The sequence below is a fragment of the Syngnathoides biaculeatus genome, chromosome 3 (genome assembly GCF_019802595.1).
Source record: "Syngnathoides biaculeatus isolate LvHL_M chromosome 3, ASM1980259v1, whole genome shotgun sequence".
In the NCBI taxonomy this organism is placed as follows: Eukaryota; Metazoa; Chordata; class Actinopteri; order Syngnathiformes; family Syngnathidae; genus Syngnathoides; species Syngnathoides biaculeatus.
The window spans coordinates 20,539,094-20,554,784 of record NC_084642.1 but is presented as its reverse complement, the minus strand read 5'-3'; positions in this window follow the sequence as shown (position 1 = coordinate 20,554,784).

Below are 15,691 nucleotides of genomic sequence, written 5' to 3'. Positions count from 1 at the left end.
ACCCAAAGTTGAAACACTAATATTTGTGATAACATTCACTTGATACCCTAATCCAGGCTTGAAACTCGAATTTGAAACATTACGCCTGCCTATATTGAAACCCCAATATGAAACCAAAATGCTGACATGAAATCCTAGTTTGAAACCCAAAAGGTGTTTTGAAGCCCAAACATGAAAACTTACCTAGGAATAAAACCTAAATCCAAAATCCTAATAACTTGTTACAAATTTTCACTTGTAACCCAGCTTTGAAACCCTAATTTGAAACCCCAACCCTTATTTGAAACCCTCCAGTGCGACCCATCAAACTCAATGCTGTGTAACATTGCTCATATGCTTGATCTCGTAAAAAACAACACTAGAATTCTAATATGTGATGCGCCTGTCGGGTTGGTCCATGTTCCTTTGCTTCTAAACATCTCCCAAAAATCCTCGGCAGGACTCGGCTTCTGAATCAGCCGGTCAGCAAATTGCGCGGACCCCCTCGTGAGTTAGCCAAGCCCTGGCCGGCACTGTGCTGAGCTGTGGACTCGGCGGCCGTAAAGAGGTTTAGGTGCAAACAAACATCCCATTTAGCGGCGCGGCTCTTCCATTTAGGCAGCGATTACGGCCCTCGGGGTCCTGGCTCAGCACTGAATTATGAATTAAGTTGTCAGGAGAGCCTCTGCTTATGAGCTGAGGGGCTCATTGAAATTTAATTTGAAAAGGGATTCTGTTAAGAATGTATGCTCAGCAAGCTCCTGTGCTGGAGTAAGTACTGACGAGCGCAATGGAAGAAAAGAATGCGGTGGCGTTGCTGCGTCGATCTTATTGCGTTCCATCTTAAGTCCACCTTTCGATTAGCACACGCTAAGTGGAGAACATCATCTTCTGGCTGTTTGAAACATATTTATACCTCTCAGTGGACCCTCACTTGCTCTGAGGAAAAAAAAAAACCTGTGCTAGGGAAAGGTGTAATTTGTCACTGAAATGGTAACACAGGCTTAAACCATTTCAAACACTGCTGGAAATGTAATTTGAAGTTTCAACACCCATTTGAAATCTTAATTCTTCTTTGCAACCCGAACACAAACATGAAACTCCAATTTGAAACCTGACGCTTGTTTTGAAACTCTAATTTGAAACCCAAACCCAGGTTTGGCACTCTCCAACCCTGGCTTGAAAACATGAATTTGAAAAACTAACATTGACTTCAGACCCAATTTAAAATCCCTCGTCAAGGTTTATAACCCAAAATCTCATTTTAAACCCTAATTTGAAATAGTAAGTCGAGCTTCAAATCCTCATTAGAATCTTTAATTTAAAAGCATGCTTTTAAACCCTAATATGAATACCTTATCTTTGTTTAATTCCCTAAAATAATCCCTAAACTGTCACCCTATTTTGAAACCTTAACCTTGTCTTGAAACTCAATTTTGAATTCTTAATCTGTTTTCGATATCCTAACCCAGACTTTAAAGGTCCACTGTCATGAAAGGCATGGGTTTTAATATGCTATTAATGATAAAAAGGCAGTCGGAATGGATCCATACGTTTTTTCACCACAAAACATGATTTTGATGTACATGGCTTTTTGTAGCTCCTGCCATGAAAATCCTCTCGAAGGATTTGTTTTGGCGAAGAAGAAGAAGCAGGAAGTGACGTTAACAGCAGCAGTGCACTCAGGCTGGCTCGTCTACGTATACTAGTTTTACCTGTGGGAAGGGAGCTCGTTGTTCCTTCATGTTAGCCGAAATGCCGGCTCGTTGTAATGCTGGGTATTGTTAGAACACTCGGGAGGATGGATTTACTCTTCATACTTTTCCAAAAGACCCGGTTCGTCGTGAAAAATGGATTGGACAGGTGCAAAGGACGAGAGCTTCGTGGGTTCCAAATGACAGGTAGGTGTGTATAGAGCTACGAAAAAAAGAATAGTGGGGGGGATGTAATCCTCTCATAACGTAACAAAAGATCCATGTAAGTCAGGGGTGCTAATTGTGTTGATGTGCGCATAGGACGGCTTCCGTGCAGCAGCCGCGGAAGGACGACCTCCGCATGGCCTCCGCACGGCCTTGTGGATTGCCACTGGCCTTGTGTATTGCCGCAAGGCCGGGCTCGGTGTTAGCCCCGACGCGTAGGTGAATCGGGCGGGTAGGTGGTTTGGCCAGGCTCTCCCCCCACCGGCCACCAGAGTCTGGGCACCCCACTTCGTGCGTCGGCTTGCCCGCCAGTGACGGCTTGCTCTCCGGCGACGGCTTCCCCGTTGCCCTCGACACAGAGGTGGTTTGACCGCGTGGGGGAGGAGAAAGGAGCTCTCCCCCCCGCCCGGCATGTGTCTTCCTGAGTACGCTACATATTGTGAGCGAGTTAGAAGTGATCCGCGTATAATCAAAATATGGCTCGAAATGATAGGGTAACATTGCCCAGGTCATTTCACTCGATTATGAGATGTTCTCTTCTTTGAAAACAGCTTCCGTGTTCCATAGCAAGTTGCCACAACATGTTTTCAATGGCGAATGTCCCGGTGTAACGTCTGCTGATGACGTTACACGCAATATGGCTACCACTTGGATGTCGAGGGAGACTTCCACAAATTTGCGCATGGATGACACGCTCTCCACTCAGATTTATTTTTTTCGTATAGACATTGAAGTGAATAATTTCATATGTATTTTTCATTACAATATCTGTTTTAGAATGTTTATAGGCATGACAGTGGAGCATTAAACCGAATTGTGAAACCCTAGCTTGATGCCCAAACCCTGTCTGGAAACTCTAGTTGGAAAAGCTAACTTGAAACCCTAAACCTGACATGAAACCCTGATTTTACACTGAATCCTAACTTAACCCATTATTTCAAACCAGAAATTGACACTTTAAGCATGGGAGGGTTTGATTCCTGGGCAATGCCCCAATACTCAGCTACTGCCAGTACCAAGCGCAGATGGAAAGATGTGAGATGTTTTATGTCTTCTCTATTATTCAACCTCACTTTAAACTGGGTCAAGTGAAAGACAACAGCAGAGCAAGTGAGAGGAATTAGATAGTCATTTTGTTATACCCTTAAAGCCATTGCAGGTGCATCAACATTTAGAAGAAAGGCTAGGGAGACTCCAGTCCTGTGGACAACAAGTTAAACCGAAGTCATCCCTATCAATACGAATGCACCAAAAGCACTAAGAATAAATGAACAGGTCAAAGAAATCACTTGTAACTTCAGTTAACTGGAAATTATCATTTGTAACAATGGGAGTACCAGCCGAGACATTCACAATATCATAAGTAATCATTCCTGAGGCTGAAACAAATCTCGGGATCGGACTAAAACAAATCCAAACTCAAACTCTGAATATTTTAAAGCTGTGTATTTTTGTCAACCCGACTATAATTCTGGAAGACTACAGAAAAAGACACTCATAAGTTTTCTACCTTCCACACATCATGCTGATGAGAAATCATGTCCAAACAAAACCTTAAACAATAAGGGTCCAAACTATCACGTAGCAGAACCATTGAGAAAGAGAAGAGTCATCGCTGTAGCTGGGGTACTTAAAAGAAAATGGCTCAAGACAGACCCAAGTGGAGAGACTCGGTCAGAGCTGCTGCCCAAAACGCCAACGAGTTATTGTCTTAGATGCCAATTGGCATAACACAATTGACTGACTGACTGACCCTTCAGAGCAGTGATTCTCAACCATGGTGTCATGGCACATTAGCATGTGTCACAACCCATCGAGATGGAGGTAGGACCCAAATGCAGGAGTCGGGAGACGCAAGCGTAATTCGGGAAAAACGTTAATTATTCCAAGGTCGGGGATCGGGAAGGCAGTCAAATGCAGCAGCGATAGTCAGGATGTCGGGCGTGGAGAGCAGGTCTGTGGGCAGGCAGGAGTCAGTACACGGGAGATCGATCAAAGCAGGCAGGAATATCAAAGGAGTCAGGCTTACGGGGTCAGTCGGAGAACAGGCAGAGGTTGGTACACACGGAAAAACGATCAGAGATACGCGAGTGCTGGAACGGGGCATGAACCGCAACGATCGTCCCCATGGTCCGATATACACTGGGGCCAATCAGCCAGCATGAGGCGCAGGTGTGCGCCTCCCAATCAGCGCGGCAACCCACACAGTCAGGGCTGGACTGGCAGGACCAGGACCATGACAGTATAATGTAAAGGATCGTCAAGTGTGGGAAAGGAAATGTTAACATTTTTGTTTATATTCATGCTAAAAATAAAAAATATATATACATATTTTACAACAAATAATGTATCTTTATATTTTTGTTCATCTATCAGTGCTAATGACACATATGAGACAAGCAGAACAATTAAATGCTGGTGCCCTAGTTACTTGCCATTCATCCAGAATAGCTTTGTTTTCAACTGAACAGGCCCACATTTCACACTGAGTTTGTCATTTGAGACGAGGCCATCATTATTTCAGCATTTATAGTTTTTCTGACATTTTTGTTTGGTGGCGGGCTGTGAGATCTTTCCAATGGAAAATCTGTGCCTTGTCTCATTAAAGGTTTGGAAAACGCCACTGCGGATGGCATAATGCTTTTTTGTAGCTTGTGTCACTGGGCTGTCTCCCGTTTGTCTAGCGACACGTCAGACTTTAGCTTTCATGTTTTCGATCTCGCCGGGGACCCCCCCTGTTCCCAATTCTGCTCTTTTGCATGCACGCCATATGTAGCCCTCCTGACGTCTGTAGCCCCAGGCCATCCTATACCCCACCTCCCTAACTGCCTTTCATCAGTGAGCACTCTGAGGAAGAGGTCTCCAATCAGAGAGCGTTCCTTTTAAAGTTAAAAGCTCTGTGACGCATGACCCCACCTTGCCACCTCGGATGGGACCTTGACTTTGCTTCATTCCTGCCAGATGTTGGGGGAGCCCCCGAGAGGGGGTTTATGGGGTTTAGGGTGGGGGCGTGGGGACAGTGCTGCCAAAGTATAACAGCTTAAATATCCCATAGGGACCATTGACGGCCATCCGAAAGGTCTTTGGAAGGAGACCGGGCCCATCACGTGACGCTGCAGTAGAATGGAGGACTGCGGCCATGCCGCAGAGAGCCGATATTATTTCATTCCCTTATGTGACAACCTAACTCAAGTGTTGAAAACATAAATTCAAAGGCTAACTGGAGTTTGTATTTTCTCACCCAGGCTTAAAACTCTCACTTCAAATACTAATGTTGGCTTGAAACTTGGGAACCTGAAAAACTTCCACTCTTTGAAACCCTAACACAGGCTTGAAACTATCATTTGAAACCTTTTGTTCAAAGTAAAGTCTGGAGCTCAAAACTTGTTTTGTAAATTTTCCACATGTTCTATATTTGATGCTGCTTAGTTAAATCTATGTATTGTACTGATCTACATATGTATGGGAATATTTATTTGAAAAAAATACTTTAAAGTACTGAAAAAGTTCTTGGAATGTGAAATGACATTTAGTGTAGTCACAAGCTACAATTCAAGTATGTCAAAAATGGATCTGTAGGAACTCCAAATACATCGATGTGCCAGAACCAAAAGTATGTGTGGAGATTCATTTTCACCTAGTAGCAGTCCTGTACTTTCCCAAATAACTTTATCTACTACTTGGGGTGTTATATATTTTCTACGGTGCCTCAGTTAGAGTAAAATATGAACTAAAATCATCCATGCCTTCCTGAGTTCAACACGTTTATCTCTTGTTGCGCCAGGCTTGAGTTCAACTTTCTGACTAAAGGCAGAGGTTAATTACATGATGGTGGTTTGCACTGAAATTTGCTAGAACATAGTCTTAATCATTATGTAACCAATGATTTCTGCGAGCAATGGCAGCATACAGCCCAATGTCCTGAATTCTGGGTTTGGTCACGTGACATTGGCGAGGGCACCCGTGATGATAATTTTAGTCGACAGGAGAGCACAGAATTACCCAACAAGCTCGGCCCTTGGAATAGGTAAAAATTGATCAATCCATCTGTTTGATTCCTATTCCACAAACACTATTAATCAGAATACTTTGTTTAAACTAGTGGCGTCACGTACAACATATTCATGCCCAAAATAGTTTTCGTTTTACCTCTTCCTTTAAAGCTTTGTCTGAAGCCCTAATCCTGCCTTAAAACCCAAACCCATGCTTTCTAAACCTAATGTCTTGAAACTCCAGCCAGAATATAATAGTCCTCACTATTGCATTCGAAGTGAGAACTGCCGAATTTGTTCTGGGCTTTGCTCCCATATGCTAATGCTGACCCTGTAAAGTGGGGACTGGTGACTGGAGCCCGATCACATTCGGCCTGTGCCACTGATTGACGGAAGAAGTTGGGGTCAGCCATCCTGCCATCTTACGGCACAGCAGGATCTGACCTTCCCCCTCTTGCTGTCCATTGACGTTCCCAACCCCCTCCCCTACACCCCCCCCCTCCCTCCCTTTCACACACACACAGACACACATATGGGATTGACAGCTCCTGGGGAAGAGGAAGGAGCTGCTGGGTGATGCGAAGGAGGTGGCGGATCCGGGGAAAGGGAGGAGGACGTGTGGCCCTGCAGGCCGGAGGTCTCTCTGCCAGACACAGTGTGAGCTCCTGTTTGTGTATGTGTGTATGTGTTGCTCATCCCAGCATGTGTGTGTGTGTGTCTTGGTGGGGTGCAACAGTGTAGTATGTATTGCTTCAAAGATGGCTGACCTACAAAATAAATACCCATATTTACTGTATATTCACCAAAGAGGTGGCATTGTCATTTTTGCCAGATTTTGTTGTTGTTTTTTTTTTAAAGTTACAAACACCTTTCTTAGTTGCTATATAAGGTCGGCGTCGTGATGACAAACATACTGTAGAAGAGTTTAAATGCAAGGGGACGAATACAATTTAGACAAAAATAGAGCCACGCCTACTTGTAGACTGCCCATCGCAGCATTGTTCCATGGGGCATTTCCTCACTCTTCAAAACATTTTCTTCAAACTTGTCCCGTTCGGGACATGGAATCTAGAACAGTACACCAGGCCCAAACTAGTTAGAACAGGTGTCTGATTTCGGTGATCCTCCATGAGTTCAACTGAAAATCAAAAAATGCAATCTTTGTGACATTATAGTACAATTTTCATCATGATTCGGAATGCGGTGCATAACACGCGGCCACGGGAAAACAACCTTGAGTGATGAGCCACATGCTGCTGCACCAATGTATTGCCATTTCTGTCAAAAATGGAGGGCAGAGTGTAGTCGGGTGCACTGCGGACACAATCCTTGTGCTACTAATGCATGTACACACTCGCTGGAGATGGATGCACTCACCGCACCACTGGCCACAAGTGAAATACAATATAAAACATTTAGGTGCTTGATTTAATGTGTTGCATCAACAACAACACGAGAAAAAACACGTGCGCACAAACACACCCACACACACACACACACAGGTTGCATTTACTCATTCAAGTCACACACTTGCATTGCTAATGACGAGTACGACTATTGAGAGATTTAAGTGGCTTTTTTTGCCTAAATGCTGAAAAGTGCTTTTAAAATGATTGCCCCGTAAGTGCTGCTGGGCACAACTGCTACATTTATAATTCTAAATAGTGTCATATTTATTTCTGTATTGATTTTATTCATAAATAACTGCCATAATAGTTCATTTTTATAGAAATAATTGTGTGAATGAATTGGAAAAAATATCATATAATAATAATAATAATAATAATAATAATACGAACAATAAAAATGATCAATTCCAGAAATTTTTTTTTATTTGAATATGGTTCTCCATATTGATTTATTTTATTGTACCTTACTAAAAATAGTGGACAGTAATTTTTAAAAACCTATATTTTTGACAAATAGTGTATGACATTCATTCATTCCTTCATTCATTTATTTTAAGACTATAATAACTATGAACTAAAAAATTATACACTAAGATAAAAATATTGATCACATTCCCGTATTGTCTGTTGTATTTAATAGTGTAGCTCAATTACACAAAAGTAATTTTTAAAAAACATTTTTAAATGTGACACCTGCTGGCATGTCTGGGGTGACTCCAATTTCATGAGTTTGAACACAGTCAATACCCCACATATAAGGTGTGCACACTTATGCAACCCCACTATTATTTTGTATTCATTTATTTGTTTATTTATTACTTCCTCCCCAGGCTTCATAGGTTACGGATTACATTAATGGCGGAAAAATTCTAGAAATAATTTTTTTCCATTTTAATTTTTTTTTTACATCACAAAAACCTAACACACACACACGCATATGTATATATATATATATATATATATATATATATGTATACATATATATATATATATATTATACATTTATGGATTGTGTGTACGTTTGTAAACATTGGTTTCAACTGTGTATGCCTTCATTTATCTTGATTATTTCCACCAAAGTCCTCCCTTCAGTTGTTTTACCTGAACCTAACAAGAGACATAAAAACCACAATCCTAATCATTCCAAAATGCGTTCCCAGTTTATCATTATAATGGTCATGAGCCACTTGCACTGTGATGAGGAGAGGACAATATCCCAGCAGTATTTTTTTTTTTTTAAAAAAAGCCTATCAATGTTTGTGAGCATCTTACTGGAAAGAAATGGTGACTTTCTTCAAGCAGAGTATTATGGAAATGGATGACATCGTGTTTGTTTAATTTCGTTCGCTTAGCAACTAGCTGAGCAACAAAGGCTATCAAAACAGAGAGCCCTTTGAGGTTTTCTTAGGACCAAGACCCAGAGAAAATGGCTTTGGGTTTGCGACCCCACCGGTTGCCTTCTCTGCGTGGATGGATGTCAGCCGAGGGCTTCAGATGGCCGGGAATGCTGGCATCGCAGCGGCCACCGTGTCACCCCCCCTCCCGCCGTCTGTTAGCCAAGCCTGTGGCAGAGCCTGTTGCCTTGATTTTTTTCCAGCTTTCCTCGAAACGTGCTTCGTGGTGCCGATTTTGTGAGGCCGACACGGCTGCAGGCGTTCCCTTTTTTTTTTTTTTCAACTGGGATTAGTACAACTGAACCGAATATTCACAACTGCACATTGAGCTATCAAATTTCCGCCTTTACTGAGATCATATTGCTCTATTTCGCAGTATTTAGTATTTATTGTGGTGGTTGTCTAAAACAGCATCACACTATTTGACACACTCCTTGTAGCTAATTTTAGCAAAATATTAGAAACGCTTTTCATATAAATCAAACCAAGGTACAAATTTTTACAAGCATTTTAAAACACACTAAATGAATACTTACAGGGTGGGCCAAAAGTAGGTTTACATTTGTTTTACATTTTAGATCCCCAGAGGCTAATCAGTGCAAAGCTGTTATCCTATTTACATAGAGAGGAGGGGTGATCCTATCAAAGTAAAACTTATTTACACATTACATACTAATGAGAAATCCATCTGTCTCTTCTGCCAGGCTTAAAAGACACACAGACCACAGACCGGAATAGCTTGATCAGAAATATCAATCTCTTTTTTTTTTTTGGAAGAAAATATTTTCAAAACTCATTTCTGAAAGCGCAAAAACAGGAGTCCTCTCATCCAAATGTGATGTAGCTTTTGTTGAGATAATATTATAGCTGGAATAAGGATGGATGGATGGATGGATGGATGGATGGATGGATGGATGGATGGATGGATGGATGGATGGATGGATGGATGGATGGATGGATTTATGCTCTGTACAATTGTTGGAATTTGTGTCATGAGCTGTGCCTTGTAGTACCTCTGTTGGACCTCGGGTGGCGCTCTGCGCCTCTGGCCCCCTTTCTCTCCTCCCACGCCCCTCTTTCTTCGCATTAATCAGCACCTCCTCGACTGTGCACCTGCCACGAATCAGCCTTTCTTCTGCAGTACAACGCCTCTCAACTTGCATTGTTCCTTCTCTTCGGTGCTCCCTCCATGTTCCCCCGCCGTGCTGACCTCCTCCACCCCCCCAACAAACCTGCCAATACCTCCAAGGATCCATCTTCATATCCGCTACACCCCAATCCTTTCGGCCTCCAGAGGCTTCTGGGCCCGTTAACATCAGATTGGGACAATTTGTCCTCAATGGCAGACATGATAGACGTGCCTGCCCAATTTCGGGTTGATGTCTCGGGGCTACATTTTTCGAACTTTTCAGGGGCTCACTGAGTTGGTATTGGGTTCTCCTCTTGAAGATACCTAAAACATTCATTTTCACTTGGATACACACGCTTTCATAAAAGGTGAACACGGATGGGAAAAGCTCCTTAGTGTGATAAACTCTGTAAATCACGCCTTGCTCACCTGTGGCAACACTTAGCTATGTGTGCTAATCTGTGGGAGCACGACCGCTTAGCCAATCGCTGTAAAGCAGATTTACGAATGTGGCCCACAACGCAGTGCAAACATGAAGAGGAAGGCGGGGCCCCGGAGGCGCGATAAACATATAATGCCAAGCTAACAGCCATTAGCGTGGAATTTAAGGTGAATTAATACCCTTCAAAAAACAGCCAGAGTACTTTTACACACAGAGCTGGCATCAGGCCAAAGCCTCCTATGTCCAAATTTGCGCAATTACATAATTATTCTACAAATTTATACTATTGGTCAGTCCTCCAGTTGGTCTGGCAACTTTACTAATTATTGACCAATCATAAGGGTTGAAAATGACTTTCGCCCACAATAAAACATCAAAAGTTCAACAATAACGTCATATACTGTATTCATTTTACTGAAAAGTCACAGTTTTGGATGTACAAGGATTCCAGCCAGCACCAGCAAAATATATTTCGACAGCAATACACATGTGTGTTCGTGCGTGTGTGCCTGCGTGTGTGTCTGACCTTCGCAAACAAGCTGTATATAGTCAAGCATCATTGCAATCACACCAGCAGTCAACATTTGGAAATATTGTACACAATGAGACCAACATGACCAAAAAAAAAAAACAAAACATGTACAGTACTGTAATTATCACTTTAGAAGCGAAAGAATGGACATTTTAGTGTTGTGAATTATTATTAGTAGTGATAGTCTAGTGTATCAGTAGTAGTGCAAGTATACAAATTGGAAATAGGACATTTTAGGGCAGGCGGGGATAGTATAATAGTGGAAAAATAAATTGAATGTTTCTCAAACATTGAGTGCGATCAAAGCCTTTTTATTACTCGCGTCCTTCAGGTGTTTCATGGAATCATTTCATCACCATAAAAATGGCTGAGGAAAATTAATTGCTTATTATATTTAAGTTGGTGAAGATAACATTTTGACAGTAAGATGAATAGGTTGATGATCTAGAGCGTATCTTTGTTTTGTATTCTGAGAAAAAATAAATTACATTTTCCTTGTGTAGATTTCTCATGATGAAGGTCAGGGAAACATTTTTTTTTTGTGGTCACTAATAAAGTGTTTTCAGTGAATTCTAACAAATACTGATTGAAAACAGTAACTTGACATAATAAACAAAATCTTGGAAAAAGAACAATGCAACTATTGATCAATGTTTACTGCGTTACACAATCTTGGCGCATCGGAGGCTGACGGCAGCTCTCATCCGGGTTGCCATCTGCAGTGTTTCCAAAACTGCAGTTACGGAAGAACTGCCCAAGATAAGTTCTGCCGAGTAGATCTGCATTGGAAGCAGTGTCAAAAAAAAAAAGTACATTTTGCGAGAATAAAGCAGTGCGATTTTTGGTCTATCCCGAAGCGTAATGAAGGGGTCCACAGTATGGGGTGGCGTTTGTGAAGCGGCTCACACTAAAAATAACTGCAACATTTTGTCACATTTAGCTTCAAACAGTGTTCAAAAGAACGGTGTGAAGTTTTTCACTTTTTTTTTGGACATTTAGAACAATATTTGTCAACTTTATAGTTTAAACCAAATAGTATATGTTACATTTAAAAAAACAAAAACCTAAATTTAGGTTAAAAAAAACAAAAACCTAAATTTAGGTTTAAATGTAACATATACTATTACCACATACTACCATATACTATTTGGATAAAACTATAAAGTTGACAAGTATTGTTACAATTATTTAATAATCAGAGCGAGAGACATTTTTAAAATCATATAAATCGTTAGAAAGATTAAACATAAATGTTAAAACTTAATGTAAAATGTACATCTACATGTTAAATCTATATCTAAAAATGAGTTCTACATTTAAATGTAAATATTAAAACTAAATGTTAAAATAAATATTTTAATATAAGTATTCATTCTCCATGTTAAATATAAATGCTTCGGGTCAAACTAAATATTGAGCTTACTTACAAAATAAAAAAAGAAGGACAGCAGCAGCAGCAGCAGCAACTGTAGCCCAAAGAAAACCCACGCAGGCACAGGGAGAACATGCAAACTCCACACAGACGGGGCTGGGATTTAAACCCTGATCCTCACAACTGTGAGGCCAATGCGTTCCAGCTGAGCCACTGTAGTTTGAATATTTACGTTAAAATTTTTGATTTATATTTTGATAAATATTTCACACACACACACTGAGGCGCATCAGGAGCAGCTCAGGGTATTAGTGTCTTGCTCAAGGACACCACAATCATGCACCCAGTTGATGTTGGTTGATGGTCCAGTCGGGGTCTTGAACCTCCTTCCCCCACAGTGGCAGCGATGAGCTTCACCATTGGACTTAACTGTTGAATTGACAAATGCTCTCATAAATGTGCATAAAAGTGACTTTTTAAACACGTGTTGAGGCTAAATGTGACAAAAGGTTGCTATTCTTTTTGGCTTGAGCAGCTTTACAAATGCCCCCCCCCCCAAGGGACCTTCTGGGGAGTGACAAGTAGGCTTCCAGTGGCACCTTGAATGGCAAGTGGCATCCAACTATGCAGTTTGTGAGACAGTATGTTGAAAACATTATGAAATCGTCATTCCGTCCTTTTACTGTCTACCTCAACAATTTACACAATTGACTGCGCTTCTTGAATCTATTTTGCTGGCCCCGACAAGGCACGTGGAGTTTGATTTGATCTCAAAGGTATTTTATCAGGCTGAGGTCAGGAGTCTGCAGGCCGGTCAAGTTCATCCACAGCAAACTGTCTCATCCCTGTCTCTAAGGACCTTGCTTTGTACATTTTGTGCATTTCCCTTTGCTGCAGTGACTGATCTTTAACATTCCCCTCATCAAGAGTGGCCTGCAAAATCCCAGTTCTGTTTTGTGAAACTGCAGTTCTTCCCTCAGCCTCAATTGCTGGAACCTTATAAATAACTCCTGAAATTGCACAGTTGCGTCATGCACAGCCTAAATTATGCTGCAGCCTTGGAATCGGTAATGGTGTGCTCACTTCTATGCTTTTCAAGGAAAGCACCTTTTCAGAATGACAACAGGTGTGACGTCGGCAAAGACAGGCAGTATCCGCTGTAAAACGTGGGACAATACTGACATCTACTGACTGTCACCTGAACGCGATTTTAAGTGGATGAGGGTTTATAATAATATTATGAACTGCACCTGACTATTTGAGGCAGAAGTGTCAAATAATGAGCAGATGAGTACAAATTATGAGTGTCTCAAGTAGAAATGTTTCCGCACTTTACTGGAGTGTTTGTTTATCAGCGTAATGTTCATTTCCACTGCATTTTCACTTCTTACACTCCCAAAAAAAAAAACAAAAAAAAAAACAACACTTTACTCTTCATCTCGGCAATTCTGAACCCCTTGGAGCAGCCTTTTGCTTAATTAATGCAACAGGTGCGTTTCACACCAGAATAAAAGAATGAAGTTCAATATCTATACTCTTATAATGCTAATTATTATCATTTATCTCGTTGCACACACACTTTGTGCACTAAGGAGTTTCACACTTTCCAAGGTTCTGGGAACGTAGCATGGAAGTCATGCAGAAAATAGTGGTGCCCGTGAAGGCTAAAACTAGCTATAATAAAGACCAAATAGAACAGGAATATAATAAAAACTAAAGTAAGTTTGGCAGATATGGTCTTCAATTATCTTGTGATATCATGCCAGATAGTTGTCAAGATTTAACAAGTAAATAAATGTACAGTTCCGTGAAAAAGTATTTTGTCCCCTTCCTGATTTAGTTTTTTTTCCCCCCATATCTATCACACACAAATGTTTCAAATTATTCAAACAATTTTAATATCATTCAGAGACAACCTAAGGAAATCCAGAATGCAGTTTTCAAATGACAACTCAATTCATTAAGGCACAAAAAAAAAAAAAATCTAAACCTTTCCGACCCTTTGCGAAAAAGTAAATACGCCCTGAGTCTAGTAATGGGTTGTGCCACCTTTGGCAGCAAGAAATGAAATCAAGTGTTTGCGGTAATTTATGATGAGTCTTTTACATCACGCTGAAGGAATTTTGTCCCGCTCGTCTTTGCAGTTGTTTCAACTCCGCCATATTGGATGGTTTTCTAGCATGAATTGCTCGATTTAGGACACAACACAGCATCTCAATTGACCCCTCTGTAGAAATTGCGCAATCTGCGTCACTGACCAATCAGAGGCCAGAGATCTGCATAAACCAAAGCCCGTTTTTGCTCGCGCCATTTTCTCAGACAACATTGCATGGTCCAGTATAGCTTCTGTTGGCGTTTTTTCACGTATTTGGGTTCTTTAACAATAGATATGGTTAAGTGGCGTAGTCACGGACTTTATAATAGTGACGACAGGTATCCTGAAAGGCTAGTTGGTGGAGTTCGATTCGTACCCTTTCCAAAACCGAAGACCCAGTACGAAAAATGTCTTTGATGGATCAAACTTTGTGGAAGACCGCATCATCAACTGAATCCATCTAAAATCAACCGGAACAGAAGACCGAGTACGAAACATGTCTCTGATGGATAAAACTTTGTGGAAGACCGCATGATCAACTGAATCCATCAACCGGAACAGATATGTTTGCACGAAGGTAAGCCCTATTTTTGATTTTCAATACATGTCTCATATAAATGAATTAGCAGTTCTTCGCTTGCATAACATAGCTAAGTGTGAATGATTGACACACTTGATCTGTGTTGAGCGATACTTTGCGATGATCTGACTGCACAAACGTGTCCCTTTGTCCGCGGCTAATTAGCTAAGCTAAACCGGACTAGCAGTCCTAAAAGCCTTCGACGTGCACCAAGACACCAAGACTGAAGGAAGGATGTTTGGGGACACTAAAGTAGTGATTGTCGTACTCGGTCGGGACTTACGTAGGTTCGGCACTAATTCAAGAATAATTATTGAGGGGAGCGCATGATGTTACACAAAGAAAATGAGAGAAACAACTCGTAAATCAAGCCTCGCGTTCTTCTTTTCCTTCATACGGCTATACAGATACATATACAGATTCTGCACACAAGTGTGATATGTAACACAAAAAAAGGAAACTGTCAATGACGAATTCGTCTTTGGGTTATAATATATTATATTATGTGGCTTCTCTGTCTTCCTCTGACTCTGGAAAGATCTCGCGGTAATATCAATGGTTTCTCCGTCGATATGCATGTAAATACCATTGAAATACCCCTCGCTGAAATACTTGAAGCCCTGCTGTCTGCTTTTCAACGATATTTCACTGTTAGCTAAGAATGCGAGTGAGAAATCAGCCGGTAAATCGGACAGTTTCGCTCTATTCTTTTCTTGCTGCGCCGCCCTTTTTGCTCATTGTTTGTCTGAAGTAGGCGCACGTGGCGTGAGGTCACTTCAGGAGGCGTGGTTAAGTGCCCTGTACGGAGGGGTCAATTGGCTGGCGACCAGTGTGCACCCCACCGCTTG